Source organism: Ambystoma mexicanum, chromosome 1q (genome assembly GCF_040938575.1).
Source record: "Ambystoma mexicanum isolate Mex_15411 chromosome 1q, UKY_AmexF1_1, whole genome shotgun sequence".
In the NCBI taxonomy this organism is placed as follows: Eukaryota; Metazoa; Chordata; class Amphibia; order Caudata; family Ambystomatidae; genus Ambystoma; species Ambystoma mexicanum.
In genome coordinates this window covers 354548073-354563559 of record NC_090922.1, presented here as the reverse complement: position 1 = coordinate 354563559, position 15487 = coordinate 354548073, and the positions used below count along the sequence as shown (strand labels likewise).

Sequence of the window (15487 nt, the reverse complement as noted above, 5' to 3'; positions counted from 1 at the left end):
TCCCGTTCCTGTGAGAAACTCCCTAAAAAGCATTCCAACAATACCTCTTTAAAAATGACCTATAAAGATTTATATGAAGAAAGAACAAGTATGTATTATTGCCAGCAAGAAACTGTGATTGTCCCTTTAAATGGAAAACTCAATTTAACTGAGATGAGATGAGGAGGGGGGAGAGAAGAGATTCTGCTGCAGGCTGAGAGAGACACGGAGCTACGCTGGGCAAGGCCCACAGCTACGCAGTACCTGAGAGAGGAGGAGATTGTGAAGTCAGAAAAGCCTGCGAGTTACGAAACTGCTGGCATTCCAAAATTCGAGATCTGGATGCGCAACATCCTGAGAGCAAAAGAGAACGAGAAGCAAGGAGCGGTGGCATGACCACAGAGATCTCGTGGTGGACGGGCTGTCCCTGCAACTTTGCTGAAACCACTATGTGATAGGAAACGTATAACGTTCCGGTATCTGGAACACTGTCATCCTGGAGGTAGAAGCAAAGTACAAAACCTTGAAGGAACCAAAGCACTGAAGAGGAAAACCAATTTAGAGCAAAGGGAAACCTCAGTGACGTTATCGCTGAGAGCAACAGGTAACAGGGATAACAGGGGACCCGGGATGGGGACGAAGTATCATTATGGGACTACTCACACTCATCTCAGTCAAAATAGCGAGAGTAAAACTGTCAAATCAAGGGAAGTGGATGAGCATCATTATGGGACTAGATATCATCCCAGTCAAGATAACAAAAGAATAACATTGAAGGCAAGAGAATACGAATTGTTATGGGAATACTCCTATTCGTCCCAGTCAAGATAATGAGAATATAATACTGAAAGCAAGAGAGTTGGATAAGAAATTGCTATACGAGTACTTATACACGTCATATTCAAAGTAAAGGCTGTGAAATGAAGGAAAGCAAAGCAAGAAGAGAAAAATCTAAAGAGAAGGACAAACTGATATATATGTCTAAAACCAGTTATCCTAAAGAGAATACAGGTTGTGAATTACCCAGAAGGGAAGAGATGCTTGAAGGTTGGATTACTTTACACTGGGAAGAGAGAATAATAAATCTTTGTAGAAAAAGTGCAGAAGAGAGTAACCAACATTCAGAAGGCATTAACAAGGAAGACGAGATCAGTATAAAGTCAGAGGGACCTTGCTTAAACGAGAAACCGAAGCCTAATAAAGTAATGAGAGAACTGTATGAATTGATCAAAGAAGTCACAAGACTATTTGAAAATCAGTTATTGAACAGAAGTTTGCAAGAAAGGGAGTCATTCTCCTGTCTTTAGTTTGGGCTGTGGACAGCTTATTTTGAGACATTCACTGTTGACTGATGAGCAACTTAACTAGCTTTGTTAGGGAGGGAAAACCCCATAGAAGTAGATAGAGATAGGCATTTTCCTTTTCTTTAATAAATACATAATTGAAATGTCTCACAAGAGTCCACATACTTCTGACCCATCACACTACACGTGAAGAAAAAGATACAGATGACACAAAATGGTTATATTCACTTTGGATATTTAGGCGAGTTCTTACCTTTTCTTGGGAACACACAAGCAGCATTACTTACCTGGTGACCATTTTGCAGCCATGATGTAGAAGCCATCCTGGCTTGGATTGCTGCCAAATGTTTGAATGGTGCGCATGTCTGACAGGAAGGTAGAAGTGCATTCATGTCCCAAGAAGTATATGTTTCTTCACCATAACTTGATTATTGCTAGAACTTGTCGCAAAGCAGCTGGAAGAACTTATCAGAAGATGGCTTAGGCTCTGCTGAAGAATCTACTATAGCTCTGCAAACCAAACATCTTTGCACAAGATGTCCACTGAGGGAACGGTATTGGTGCTTCCTTCCTCACGTTCAAGGGCCTATCTCTGACACTCATAGTAGTGTGGTGGCAGTTCTCAGTAGTGCCCAGGGAGCCAATAAGTAGTGTAGGAAATGCAGTTGAATCACTTAGGGGGTTGTGACAGAGCTATAGGAAGACTTAGCTGATGGCATCTTCTTTTGGATAATATTAGGGCAGAATTTCCCCTCTAGGGTCCCTGCAGTCTTCCCCAGGGGCCCTCAAGCATACTGGAGGGTATTAGGGTGCAGTTGAGCACCACTCGAAGCTGGTTTGCACACTGACCATCATAATATTATCATCACCATGCAACATCTGTCTAACAGACTGATATCATTGGGCACCCTGGATTATTTATTACGTGACATAACATGGACCATTTGAATGGTATCATACCAAAACACAGAAGAAAAAATAAAACGCATGTATGTTTACTGCGCATTTGCAGAAGGTGAAAATGCTGAATCCCTCTTATATCGCACAAAGGGATTGGGGCTTGTGGGGGTGTCCCCTGCTCGCTTTGTGTGGTATAACGGGTTCAGGGGATGCAGGGGTGTCCCCCGCACGTGCAAGGGCACGATTGCGTGATTGTACAATGGCATGGATATATATGTGGTCACTGCACGCCTGAATTTTTGCATTTCGGGAGGATAGCTCAGGGGCAACATGTTCGTTTTAGAAACATGACGACGCGGTGCAACACAGATTCGATCCCCGGGTCCGCGTTTAGAATCCTCGGGGTATTAAGCGCGATATAAATAACCCATTACAATTACAATTCCCGATTTCCGGATGTGGTATTTCCGGCCACACAGTGACCCCATAGATCCCATCTTGACCTAATATTGAAACTATTTTCTTCGGGAAACACACCCACACTAGATCAGCGCCTTCAATGTTCACTGCCACTTATATTCGGGGGTAGGTATTTAACATCCGACTGCTTCGAAGTTCAGCATGTGCCACAGAATCTGGAGAAGTCAACTGAATGCAAAGGTCATCTGGAATCTGAAGGTCACTGCACATTTCAGCATCATGTCCCCATTGAAAGGAGACCCGTAAAAATTACGCAATGAATAATCAGCAATTGTAGTAAAACTGCACATTGGGACTTTTATGAATAATTTCGAAAGCACCAAACTCCACTCCCAGTGTGCTTCAGGGCAGCTATTTGCACATAGCAAAGGGGGCTTAAAAAAGAAAAAAATCAACTTGGTGCACCAAACCAAAGAAATCAGGTTTTGGTTTCATAGCGTCTTTCGCTTGACTATTCCTTGCTCCAGGAAAATGTTATAGGGAAACAACGTGGCAAGTTGCACGGGTTTTATGAGGGTAGACAATCCCTGCTTTTGTTTGGAATTTCATTTGCACTAGTCTGTTACTTTTTAGTTTTGGCTTTCAGGAGGCGCTCTAAGTGCTGCCTGAAGTTGATTTGATTTGCATGGACAGTGATGATGAATAGGGGAGACATGGGATGTGAGGAAGGACACACACAACCTGTGGGTGTTTGGCTTTTTACTCACATATTGACCACTCATGGCCATACTTGTCCATAAGGCCACTCCCACCCACTACTTGCCCCTCCCTGCCCAAAACACAGAGACCTTGGGATCTCTCTGAACAATCTCTGTGTTTTTAAGGGAATGCCAACATTATTTCTAAGGGGAATGGCGTAAATGCACCAGTAAACCAGCTTCTGGTTTAATAACAATGCCTTAACCAAGTGTACCTTCAGCATATTGATCTACACACATTTGTATCCTGGCATGCAATTCAAAACAAGCATCGGCAAAGGCAACAGTTTTTGCTCTTGTATAGGTGTAAGATACCTTATTACCAGGCACTGCCTATATGTGCCCAGATATTCAGGGCCGGTGCAAGGATTTTTGGCACCCTAGGTGAAAGCTAATTTTGCTGTCCACACTACCAAACCCATGTGTCCCGACTATACAATCTCATCCCAGATGTGTCCTCAGCACTTCACATGCATGTTTTACCCACCATCTTCCAAAGCTGCAATTACTCCATCATGTTTTAGACCATTAGACTACTAGCCACTGTATTGCATTTATCTGAATTTTGTGAGTAGCCATTGTATCGCAAATCTGTGTTGAAAGTGTACTCTGATGCTTGCGACTGTACTAACCACCCTGCACCAGCTCCTCTCCCGCATACCTCCCAAGCATTTCAGGCACCCTAAAGGGCCAGCCACACTACACACAAACCACACACCATCACAACAAACATCCATAAACAACAACCCAGAAACTGGGCCATACCACTCCGGACAAAACAAGCCAGTGCACACAATCAAAGCACACTCAGAAAGCAGACACCCACATATGCCAGTTTCTCCTGTTTCTGCAGGCACCAACAGAAGATTACAACCTCTATCCTATCCCTCACTAACCTACTCCGCACTCTTTCTTACAGATCCACGTGAGTGCCTGGAGAACATGCAGATTGGTAGTAATGCATGGTATAAATCAACATAACTTAACCATTTCATAACCAGGTACAATTAAATCACTTTCTCTTACAAACATAATATGCAGGCTGGATTAGAAACTATTGCCAGATCACAAAGGATTAGCAATACAAATAAGCACACAAACACATCTATGATAACAGTAGAATTTAAAATATTGCCCTCAGACACCACCTTGCCACACTCCCCTGCCCCCCCTCCCCCCACACACACACACACACACACGTGTGGGCTTATGTGAGGCCGTTTTCTGGGCTATTGTGATCCTCTTTATTTACATACAGTAGGTGTCTATTTAACGGTTGTTGGAAGGAGGCTATTGCTTCCTTCCACCAATCCCATTGGCTCTCTGTGAGCACTCCCGATTTGGAGGTGGTACTACCACTGGCTTTTCTTGGCAAATACTGCCGCTACCCTACCTCTACCTGCATCCATTAAGCATTCACTAAAAAGAGTGGCAGAAACCGCTGATCCAGTCACTGAAAGTTAGAGGGTGTTAATGGCTGTCAGTAATGTTGCTACTGCCACTGTAGCTCTAGTTGGTGATAGTCTACCTTATTTTCAGATACCATAGATGGCAGAAAAATACACTTTACTAAATTGCATTTGCAGGTTGAGTTGAGGGATCCTTTGGTGTCTCGGAGATGGAGAGGAGAACAGGAGTGAGCCATCCCCTGCCATCGCCAAGCAAAGCAGGTGGAAAGCACCATCTGGTGTTTCAAGAACTCCACTTGGTGAAAATTATTTAGCCAGGCAGATGAACGCCAATGGACTGCCATTAAGGCTAGATACGAAAATGGGGCAGTTGCTCTGCCTCTCCTCCAGGCCACCACGAGATGGAGTGAAGATGTGGTGAAAACTGCTTTTACCATGTTTTTTAAATAGGGGCTTTAGTAAGCTGTGCAGCTGAGAGTTTTAACACATTTTAGTATCCCAGTATTCTTTAGAATGTCCCATTAACTCATTAACTGCCCAAAGAATTTCCTCCTGGCAATACTCAGCCTGCTGCTTAAACTGATGACTTGTGTTTCATAAATATGTGCCACACCGCTTCCTTAACATCAAACACATGTGAATGCCTTGCGTAAGGCTTTCACGCAGGTTTCTTGCGTCATGCCCCATTTTCATTCACTTGCAGAGAGGAGAGGTGGAACGCAACTTGCGTCTCAGCTGCCTCCCTTCCTCTCCACCATACAAATGCTCCAGCATTTGTGCCAGCATGGATTTTCATGCCAGTGCAAATGCTGGACATCCCAATGGCAGTCCGCCTGCTTTATGCATTAGGATACTTGCACGGTAGGACTGTCACAAGGCCAATACAACCATTCTTTGTTGCTGCATTTTAATCATTTTGCATCCCCCACACCCCCCATCTTGTCTTGTGGCACCTGGAAACACCTGTGTATAGGTGCCATACCAATGGCCAAATAAATAAATAAATAAAATAAAGCAGGCGGACGCCATGGGGATCCATTGTACACGCTGGCTGCCTGCCACTAACAGGTACAGTACTGGCACAAACAGTGCACATGTTATGTTATTCACACATAGAAAAGACAGACAAGACAACAAATGCAGCAGGAGTAGAAATGTCCCTGGCATACAGGAAAGGTACAATATTGTGGTATATATTTACCCAATCAGCAGTACTTCCTCACATCATCCAGCTGCACTTCAGCAGAACCAGCAAAATGGCTGCGCTGGCTCCTTTGAGCACCATTGCCACGCATCAAAACTGTGTTTTACAGCTACCAAAATGATGGCTGCACCATCTTGCCAAGCACCTGTTGGGCGGATGAAACCAGAGGGCACACTGAGAAAGCCTGCCAGTATGTTTCCTACCTGCACCAAGAAGAACATTGAGAAGCAGCACTGCTTTGCTGCTTGATCCACATTCCCCTTGAAAAAGGAAATGTTTGGCCTTAATCATGATGGCGCACTGACGCTATTTCCATCTGTTCAAACATCACACTGTTTTCATCAATGAAGCCCTGACATGCCTACCCATATCCAGATTGTGTTTCAGCAAAATAGAACATTATCCCTGTACGACAGTCCGTGTCAGCCAAATCTGAGAAATCAAAAGAAGCTTTATTTTCAGTCGCACAGGAAAACACTTGACTTTTGAGTTACAAAATGTCAAATATCAATGCTGCAAAAGAGACTGTGGCTCTCTGGGCCTCTGTCAATTTCAATGGACCTGTGCCTTAAACAGATTGTTGTAGAAGTGAAACTGACTTGGGCTGCAAAACAATGTGGGACATTCAGAGAGAAAACCTTTTGAAATGGTCAGCTCAGCAGACTTCAACATGTGTTAAAATGCGCTTTTGTAGATAAGGAAAAATGCCTGTTTTAAAAGTGTAATGTTGAAAGAAGGCTGTTTTGGCCTAGCAATGTAAATGTTTTTTTTTGCTGGGAAACATATGGGATGTTTTCTTCAACAGGCTTGCTTTTGATTTAAAATAAAATAAGAAATAAAGACATGGGCTGCCTTCTAAAAACTAGCCAAACATGTTTCTGCTTGGGGGGCTGCTAGCAAAAGAAGGAGCCACAATAGATTCTAGGACATATGAGTGCTAATTGCTACCTTGGAAAACTTTGAATGGACCCAAAAGCACTAAACAGCCTACGCATCAGACGTTTGTCTGGGCTGAGGCCTCTTACAATGGAGATCCTTGGACACAGACATGTGAAAATGGAAATCACACGTCCCCGCGACTTCTACTGGGAGCTTCAAAGCCAATTCAAAAGCAGCCTTGGAACTATGCCCTTATATGCAAAACAGAGGGGGATCTGGGAAACTCTCTACCAGCACGAACACAGCCCATTGACTTCTTCTTGGGTGGATGGCCCCTGGGAGAGTCTCAACCAAGTCTTTAGCTCACTGTTCTTTTCACAGAGAAAACATTTTCCTGCATATCAGTCTTTGTCCTGCCCTGGGGCAGTCCAGCACCGAAATGCTAGGCAATTCTCCTCTGAACAAGAGTACCACAGCAACCCCATACACGTGTTCCAGCCTAGTTGGGCATCATCAGTGAGGTGAAGCTGTGTCTCTCTCTAAGAGCAGTGAGCTAGGGGTCCACGTCTGGATTCCCCTGTTAACTTAGGGTGAGACCCAAAGTTACTTGGTATGCAAAACAGAGGGGGGTCTGAGAAACTCTCTCTGTGAAAGGGACAGTGAGCTAAAGACTTGGTTGAGACTCTCCCAGGGGCCATCCACCCAGGAACAGGTCAATGGGCTGTGTTCGTGCTGGTAGAGAGACTTCCAGAACCTTCTTTGTTTTGTTTTGCATATTAAGTAATTTTGGGTCTCACCCTAAGTTACCAGGGTAATCCAGACACGGACCCCTTGCTCACTGTTCTCAGAGAGGCACAGCTCCATCTCACTGATGATGCCCAACAAGGCTGAAACACGTGTATGGGGTTGCTGTTGGTACTCTTGTTCAGAGGAGAATTGCCTAGCATTTCGGTGCTGGACTGCCCCTGGACAGGACAAAGACTGATATGCAGGGATATTTCTTCTCTGTGATAGGCAAAGTGAGCTAAAGACTTGGTTGAGACTCTCCCAGGGGCCATCCACCAAAGAACAGGTCAATGGGCTGTGTTCATGCTGGTAGAGAGACTCCCAGAACCCTCTTTGTTATGCCCTTATATGGTGAACAATACTGACCATTTTGGCTCTAAAGACTATTTAATTTATAAACTTTTAAGACTTTTATCTCTGCAACAGTACTTCGCAGGAATGTAAAAAGTTAACAGTTTAAGGATAATTTTGTGGTTTTTAATTTAAGATGTGGTAGCATTCAATGCCATATTGGGAACAGAAATGGCAGAGAATTGGACAGTTTGAGGAAAGTGTACATGATTCCACTGTGAAATTCAGTATTTACATGCCTTATGATAATCTCTACCCATGTATAAAGTTATAGAATTTTCGGTTGAATATTTATTACTAAAAAGCGTGTAAAACTGTTAGAGGGGCGAAACAAAGAGGGTGGGACTGCCATACTATGTATAAAATATGTAATCTGCCAATGTAATTTGTTAAGATGCCACAACTGTAAAAATGTGTAATTTATGTCAAAACTAGATTTTAGTTAAAGTAACTGTGGGATGATCCTAGGCATTGCAAAGCCACATAATAAAGCTGATGTCAGGTCTCTAACAGTCCAAACAGCTGACAGCAAGACGGTAACAATCAACCCTGGCCAATTCAGTTCTTAGAGGCGTGCTTAGCTTAAGCCTGCCCCACCATATAATTGATTTCACCATGCCTTAATAAGGGTGGCTGACAGAACTCTAGATACACTCTCTTCTCAATTTTCCAACGCCTGCGTATCCAGATATTCCACCTTCACTCTGCAAGATTCCAGATCCCACTGCCAGAAAAGGGATAGTTGACCTAAGCCTTCCTATCCAGGCAGAACTACCCTTCAGCACTAAGACCCCATAACAAAATCCCACTAACTTCAGGAAGAAAGGGGAAAGGTGGCTGAGCCCACTTTGGGATTCTCCAGTGCCGCCTGCTTGCCCTGCTTATCCGATCCATCCAGCTGAGTCATCGCAGTGCCGTGACCAGACCTTTGCCCAGCTGTCTTTTACCAGGAGAGCCTGCTGCGGTGACCAGAACCTTTTGAGCCCAGAACCTGGTTGGTGGAGCGTGGACTGTATTTCCCCATCCCATAGCAACACATAGCATACCCCATCTTGACCCCTTTGCCTTTACCTTATTTTCTAAGCAATCCTATCCATACAAAGATAACTTGTCTAAACTGTTCTAATTCTCTGTGCAACCTGTCCTTGTTTTTCTAGTGTTAGCGCAATTCTTTCATTCACCTCACCTTGTAACTCCTTAGCAATATTTTGAATAATTTAAATTCATTCCCACATAGATCTGAACACGGGGTGAAAGGGTTAAGTTGCAAATTAACCCGGGATCGTACTGTGTCTTTCTTTAACAATTTAGTCTGAATAATCTAGTTTAAGTAAAACTTGTCCTTTTTCTTTCCAAACCGATTTCCTCTCTTTACGGCTTTATTTTCCCAAAACCGACCCTCCTTTTTTCTTGCAAATCTCATCCAGTTGTTCAGCTATAGCCCTCATTTCACTTCTCTATTGTCCCTGTGATGTGCATCTTTCCCTCAGCCCAAAAACCACATTCCAATTTAAAGTATTTCACCCGTTTTTCTTTAAAATTGTTTGTGCCATTTAAAACTGCATCCTTGTAAAGTGCAACTTTCCAACGTGTGATTCCGGCTGCATCGTGTTCTTACTTTCAACTTGCTTTTGAACTGTATGCCTTTGTTGATACCTTGCCTTGTGATTGCCAGCGTTTATACGTTCCTGCTATTGTGAGAAATCATATTTGCCTCATAGATTTAACCCCATATTAATTATTTGTCAATTTCCGAGTGTAATTTTATGCCATTCGCCTCTTATTTTGTGAGCGGAAGGTCGGATTCTGTTTGCTGCCACATATCCCTGACTACTTGCTGCTTCTTTCTATCCACTCAGAAATCGAGTATTTGTGGGTTGAAAGAGCATTGCAGGGGGAAATCCTAACTCTGCTGCTCGGTATCCTAATTGAAAAAGTGCTCCTATTCAATTGTGCTTCGGATATGTTTTTGTAAAAGGTTACCCAAGTGCATTTCAGTCGTTTTCATTGTAATTATCACCACGTGGTGATTGCTGCCCCGATAAAAATTGTGTGATTTTCTTTGAAATTAAAATAAATAAATATTGTGTTACCACCCGCCGGCCTGGTTCATGGTCCATTGTGACCCGGGGTATTTGTAAAAGGGGGTGTGAGATGGGTCGGGTATCGGCTCAATTTGAATTAGTTGAAAATAAAGAAAAAGCATTCTAATTGCGCGCTACATCTAAGGCTGAGGGCAAAGGTCCTGGTCCGGTGTGTGACACCCGATTGGAATCCTTCACAATATGGGTATCAGAGCAAGTTACCCTCACACAATATAACACAAACCAAATAGGGAGCAAAAGTGAAAGCTTCCATCACACACACTGGACGGATATAACATGGGCAGCAATGAGTTACTATCGCACACCAAACAGGTACAGCATGGGAAGCAGCAGGTCCAAATTCTGTAACAGGCACCTATAGGTCACAGGCTAGGCAGCAGTGCTGCAAAGTTGTCAAAAGTACAAGATCTCCTGATAAATACAGCACATAAAGTTACTATATGCATCAGACCAGCACAGGCTTTCATCAAACTTGCGCAACATAGAGCAGGCAAATGCAAGCTTTCCTCAAAACCCACCAGGAACCGTACAGGCAGGGCCGTGGATGCTTTCCAAAAACAGGTCCAGCATGTGAAGAGTCACTACAAGCTTCCCCAACAACCAAATATATTAAGACAGAATGAACGGGGCTAGTGCAACATTCCATCTCAAACAAATACAGCAGTTATGCAAGAGTTATCTTCGGTCACAAATAGTTCAGGATAGTCAAGTGGACATTGCCTCACAAAAAGCCAATGCAAGCGTCCCTCAAGAAAAGTACAGGTATAGAGTGAACAGGCCAGTGAATGTTTGCCTCACAATTGGGTGCAAGTACAACATGGAAACATCTATTACATGTTTACCTAACAAATTGGAACATGGACAGCATGGGTAGGGCCGGAGAAGCTTCCCTCAGAAACAGACACATGTTTATAGTCACTGCAAGCTTCCCTAACAAACAGGTACAACATGGGAAGGCAGGCAGGTACTCGCACAGCATGCCAGGCAGGTCATGACCCCTGCAAACAGGTACTTGCGCAGATTGTCAGTGCCAGTCTAAGTTTCTCCCACAAATATACACTAGTGCAGCATTAGCATAGCGACTGATTGCAAGGGTCTGTGCACATGTCTCTCAAATTTGTACATTTCCAACACAAACAGGATCAGTGCAAGCTTCCCTCGCACACTGGTATAGCCCCAGCATGTGCAAGACCAGTGCATGTTTCCGTTCTAAACTAGTACAGGTGCAGCATGGTCAGAGCCAGGGCAAGCTTCCTCAACAGACAATTTACGCAGCATAGGCCGTGACACTTCAAGTTTTGCTTGCAAAGAACAGGCACAGCAGGAGCTCTGAATCCATGCAGCCTGCTAGCTCCTATGCATGTGGATAGTTCCTCTCTCATATGACCCTTTAACCCAATCAGAAGCTCCCACAAGTGACTGTGTGTTGGCTGGAGAGGGGGCAGGTACAGGGGGTATACTGTGCAAACTTGCCAGCTTTTTCTGCGCTCTGTCTCGTTAAAAGCTCATTACCACACTTACTTGGTTGTGGGTGTAAGGGCGAGGTGAAGAAGATGAGCAGGTAAGGGCAGCTGTTGCTGGCCTGCACAACACACACACACACACATACACACGCACCCATTACCCATTACAAAATGTTTTCAATCCAAAGTCAACGCAGGATGCCTACTAACCAATCTCAAGCTGTACAAAGAGGAGTGAGGGGACAGCCAGGGAGCAATTTCTAAGACTGGAGGGCAGTGAAGCTTGGCTGGAGTATATGTGACCTTTTGGAGCGCAAGTGCACCAAAGGCAAAGTGCCATCAGTGTCCTCTATGTTCAATAGCACCCCCAATGGATTATTAGTTAAACCGACCCTGCTTTTCAGTGCTCTCAATTTGGAAGGTCAGACCTTTTTTGCCAATATGAAATTGCTATTATGACCTTACAAATTGTTCAATTAGTTCAATACTTTCCATAGTAAATTGAAAGTTTGACCACCATTTCAACATCAGACAATCCACATAAAACATTGACAGGTTTCATGCTATGCATTTAGCCCTAACATGAAAATATTCTCAGCCAGGATACTTATCTTGGATTTATAACCTCCACTGGATATAAATATACAAGGACAGCAAGGCTTGACCAATAAGATTCAGTATTGATTTGAAAGTAAGCACAAAAAATAAATTAATTGGGCATCCTTGTTAACTAACCAAGAAATGCTAGATAAGGCTTGCAACCGTGAATTCACCCAGATTTAAAGAAATTAACTTTCAAATAGCATGCATGCCCAAAGAAAGTCTATTATTCATGAAGCCGTTTTAAAGTTACTGTATGAATATGCATTACTTCCACCTGAGGGGAAAAGCTGCAAGAACTCAATTGTGCGGTCAGTACTCTAAGTCATCCTTTCCAACGTTGCTTACACATGTATATCTATCGGGTTGCTCATGCTAATGAAAATGTTTTACAAGTAAATGTGCTGCACACCTTGGACTATTCTGAGATTATATGGATAAGGCACAGTAACCCTTTGTTGCTGAACTTGCATAATGCCCCTACACCCACCCTACCTCCCTCCTTCTCCTACCTGTGAGTCGTACATCGCCTGGCCCATGCCCTGATGCTGGAAGTTACGGGATAGCTCTACCATGACTCTTGACGTTCCTGGTGCGAGTGCCCTAGACCCGGCCATGTTGTTTCGCCAACATTTCTTCTGGCTAAGCAACTGTGCTTTTATTTGAGAAAGACTATGTACCATGTTAAACATGCGTAAACACGGAATGGCCCTGTTTCCACTGCTATTGTAGAAACTCCTAGAAAAGTGAACAATGTGATTTGCAGCAGGCACCTGCAAGTGCAGGAAGACATTATGTTGCTACTTTAATTCAAATTGGCTTACATCTCTTTTGTAATTCATAAAATCAGAGGAGAAAACCTGCTCTTTTGAGCCCCCGTGAGGCCAGCACCACAGGCAGTTGCCTAGTTTGCCCAGTGCAGCGTCCTGCAGATATTAACACAATGTTTACGCTGTTGCTGTCTTTAGGCCAGGTAGAAGTGTTATGGGAAATCCTGGAAAATGCCTACACAAAAGCTAAAACTGTTGTCTTTGCCAATACTTGTTAGACCACGTTTCAGTGGCAGTTTCGACCCATTCAGATGCTGTACAGAAAGAAACGTTTCAAAGTTTGCAAACCCACTATTGTTACAGTATACATGGTTCAGAAAACGACCTTTGAGACTAGAAGATCCCAGTGTGCAGGGATGGCATCAGGGCCTTTCATCCCTTTCAGTTCAAAGGGGCTCAAGGGGACCCCTAGCAGCTGCCCCATGTTGCCAATCAGCAGTATTATAACACAGCACTGTATTCCTTTCTATATTACCTACATTCTGGGGCTTTGCAGCGCTCATTTTAGAAGCTGCGTTTGCTGGCGCCCTTCTGGTCCTCACTTCACCCAGGGTATAGCGAAGTGTTATCACCTTTTGCCTTAATACCAATTCCTCCACACCAGTCACTTGCTGGCAAAGAAGGATTTATAGCTTCTCAGTGGGCATTTTGTGTTTCATCTCCCTGCTAACTGCCGTCTCGTGAAAATCAGCGGCTATTAACCCCCGGCTGTATTTCTTGGTCTCCACCCACGGGTGCCTCATACTGTTTACCGGTCTAAGCGAGAGGGACCCCACCATCATGTTAAAATGGACCCCACACATCTTAAACCGGGCGTGGCGTTCTGCACACAGAAGTTACCAGGTCCTAATTGGCCATAAAAACAGACACATTCCAATGACCTTAATTACACGAGTAGTGCCTTTTTTCGAATTTCTGTGAAGATGAACATTAGTCGCATTATAATATCCATTTACAAAAACCGAGCGTGTCTTAATAAAACAGGTAAACGTTTCTGACAGTTTATCATTTCGAGATAGTTCGGTGTCTTCTTTTTAAATGAAGTTTCGTTCACTCGAACAACCCGTTACAGCCGAGCACAGTTGAATAATTTTATGGATTAACTTCACTATATAACAGAAAAGAAAAAAAACGAAATTCTTAAAAAAAATGTCTGCGTTAAAAGTAGAGAGTACTCCCTAAACTCAATAGCTGCTCGTGAGCAACCGCTTGTATCACCGTGACAGATTAGTGTTCTCTACAAAATACAATGTTAGATGAGGATTACGTCCGGTGGAAACCTGAAATATAACTTTAAAAAAAAAATCATATCACCGGCTCAGGAGCATCTTGTGGAAATAACATTACTGCTTCTATCATAATTTTCGAAACCCGGCAACTACCTTTTTTGTTTCCCCGCAGTCAAATCCTTATTTTTCTTATTACTAACAATATGTAGGGAATAGATACAGTGCGCCGCGGAATGCGACAGAAACATAACACGTTGCATTTGTCTAAAGGTAGCATAGCTGCGCACTGACCACTGAGCACGCACTCACCGCAACTTTACTGCCGCTGCATGCACTCTGCCAAGTCCTTTGCGAACACTTTTCTCCGTCAGCGTAAACATAGGAGAAGGACGAGAATTTGAGCAGCCCACTGAGTTCTAATAGAAAAAAACTAGAGGGCGATCTTCTCTATTAAAAAACGTGCCAGCACATGCGCCATACTAAAACACTTCGGATTCCTTTAATTTCCCATGCAACCACAAGAGTGGGAAGACACAAAGGTGCCTTCTCATTACTGCTACAAATAGGAGAGGGCCTGAAGTACATTGTGTTTCATGTCATAGCTCATATACAAGTGTTTTGTACTCATTATGAATGTGTTTATGCTGCAGAAACACCTAAGAAGTTGGACTGAGTTTGAAAATTCAGGTTTTCCCTACTATTGTAACAGAACGTTATAATTCTATTAAAGACACAGGGGCAAAGGTTTATGTTGAACTCTACTCTTTACTTCTCGAGCAGCTTCTTTACCGAACACTGTTAAACACACAGCACAAGGAAAACTATAATACCCATGGAAAACCAGTGCTTTTGTAGTTTAAACTTGGTAGAGTGAGAAAAAAGTCCATGTGACCCTGCCATTCAATCCCAGTCCATCTGGGGCTATACCACTTCTGAATGGCTAACTCCCTTCCTCTTTATTTCTCTGCCACCAACTCGAACTGATGTCCCAACTGGTAAATGCTTCATAGTAGAGAACTCATCCTGCTACCTCACGAAGCCGCTGTCTTGGCCTCTGCACCTGCAAGAAAAACCAGAACATAAGACATTGACTGGATTGGCGTTTGACATAGCTCTCAACTCACCCGCTTTTGGCAGGTGTCACCCGCCAAAGCATCTACACACCCGCCCACCCGCCAGCTCATCTGTTTCACCCGCCTTGGCAAAGGTGGGAGCTACGATTCATATTTTTGCCGGGACCCGATTTCGAGATCCCGAAATCGGGTCCCGG

The 15487-nt window shown here is 43.6% G+C and overlaps 1 protein-coding gene across 4 annotated transcripts in view; it reads right to left on the bottom strand.

Annotated features, from left to right (window-relative positions):
- NOD2 (nucleotide binding oligomerization domain containing 2) overlaps positions 1-14619 on the bottom strand; it is a 561668-nt gene extending 547049 nt beyond the window's left edge. For all 4 annotated transcript variants that reach the window (XM_069639465.1, XM_069639468.1, XM_069639461.1 and 1 more), the window contains exon 1: positions 14527-14619. The gene's annotated coding sequence lies outside the window, so the exon portion shown is untranslated. The remainder of the gene's footprint in view (positions 1-14526) is intronic.
- Between the last annotated feature and the right edge of the window lie 868 nt (positions 14620-15487).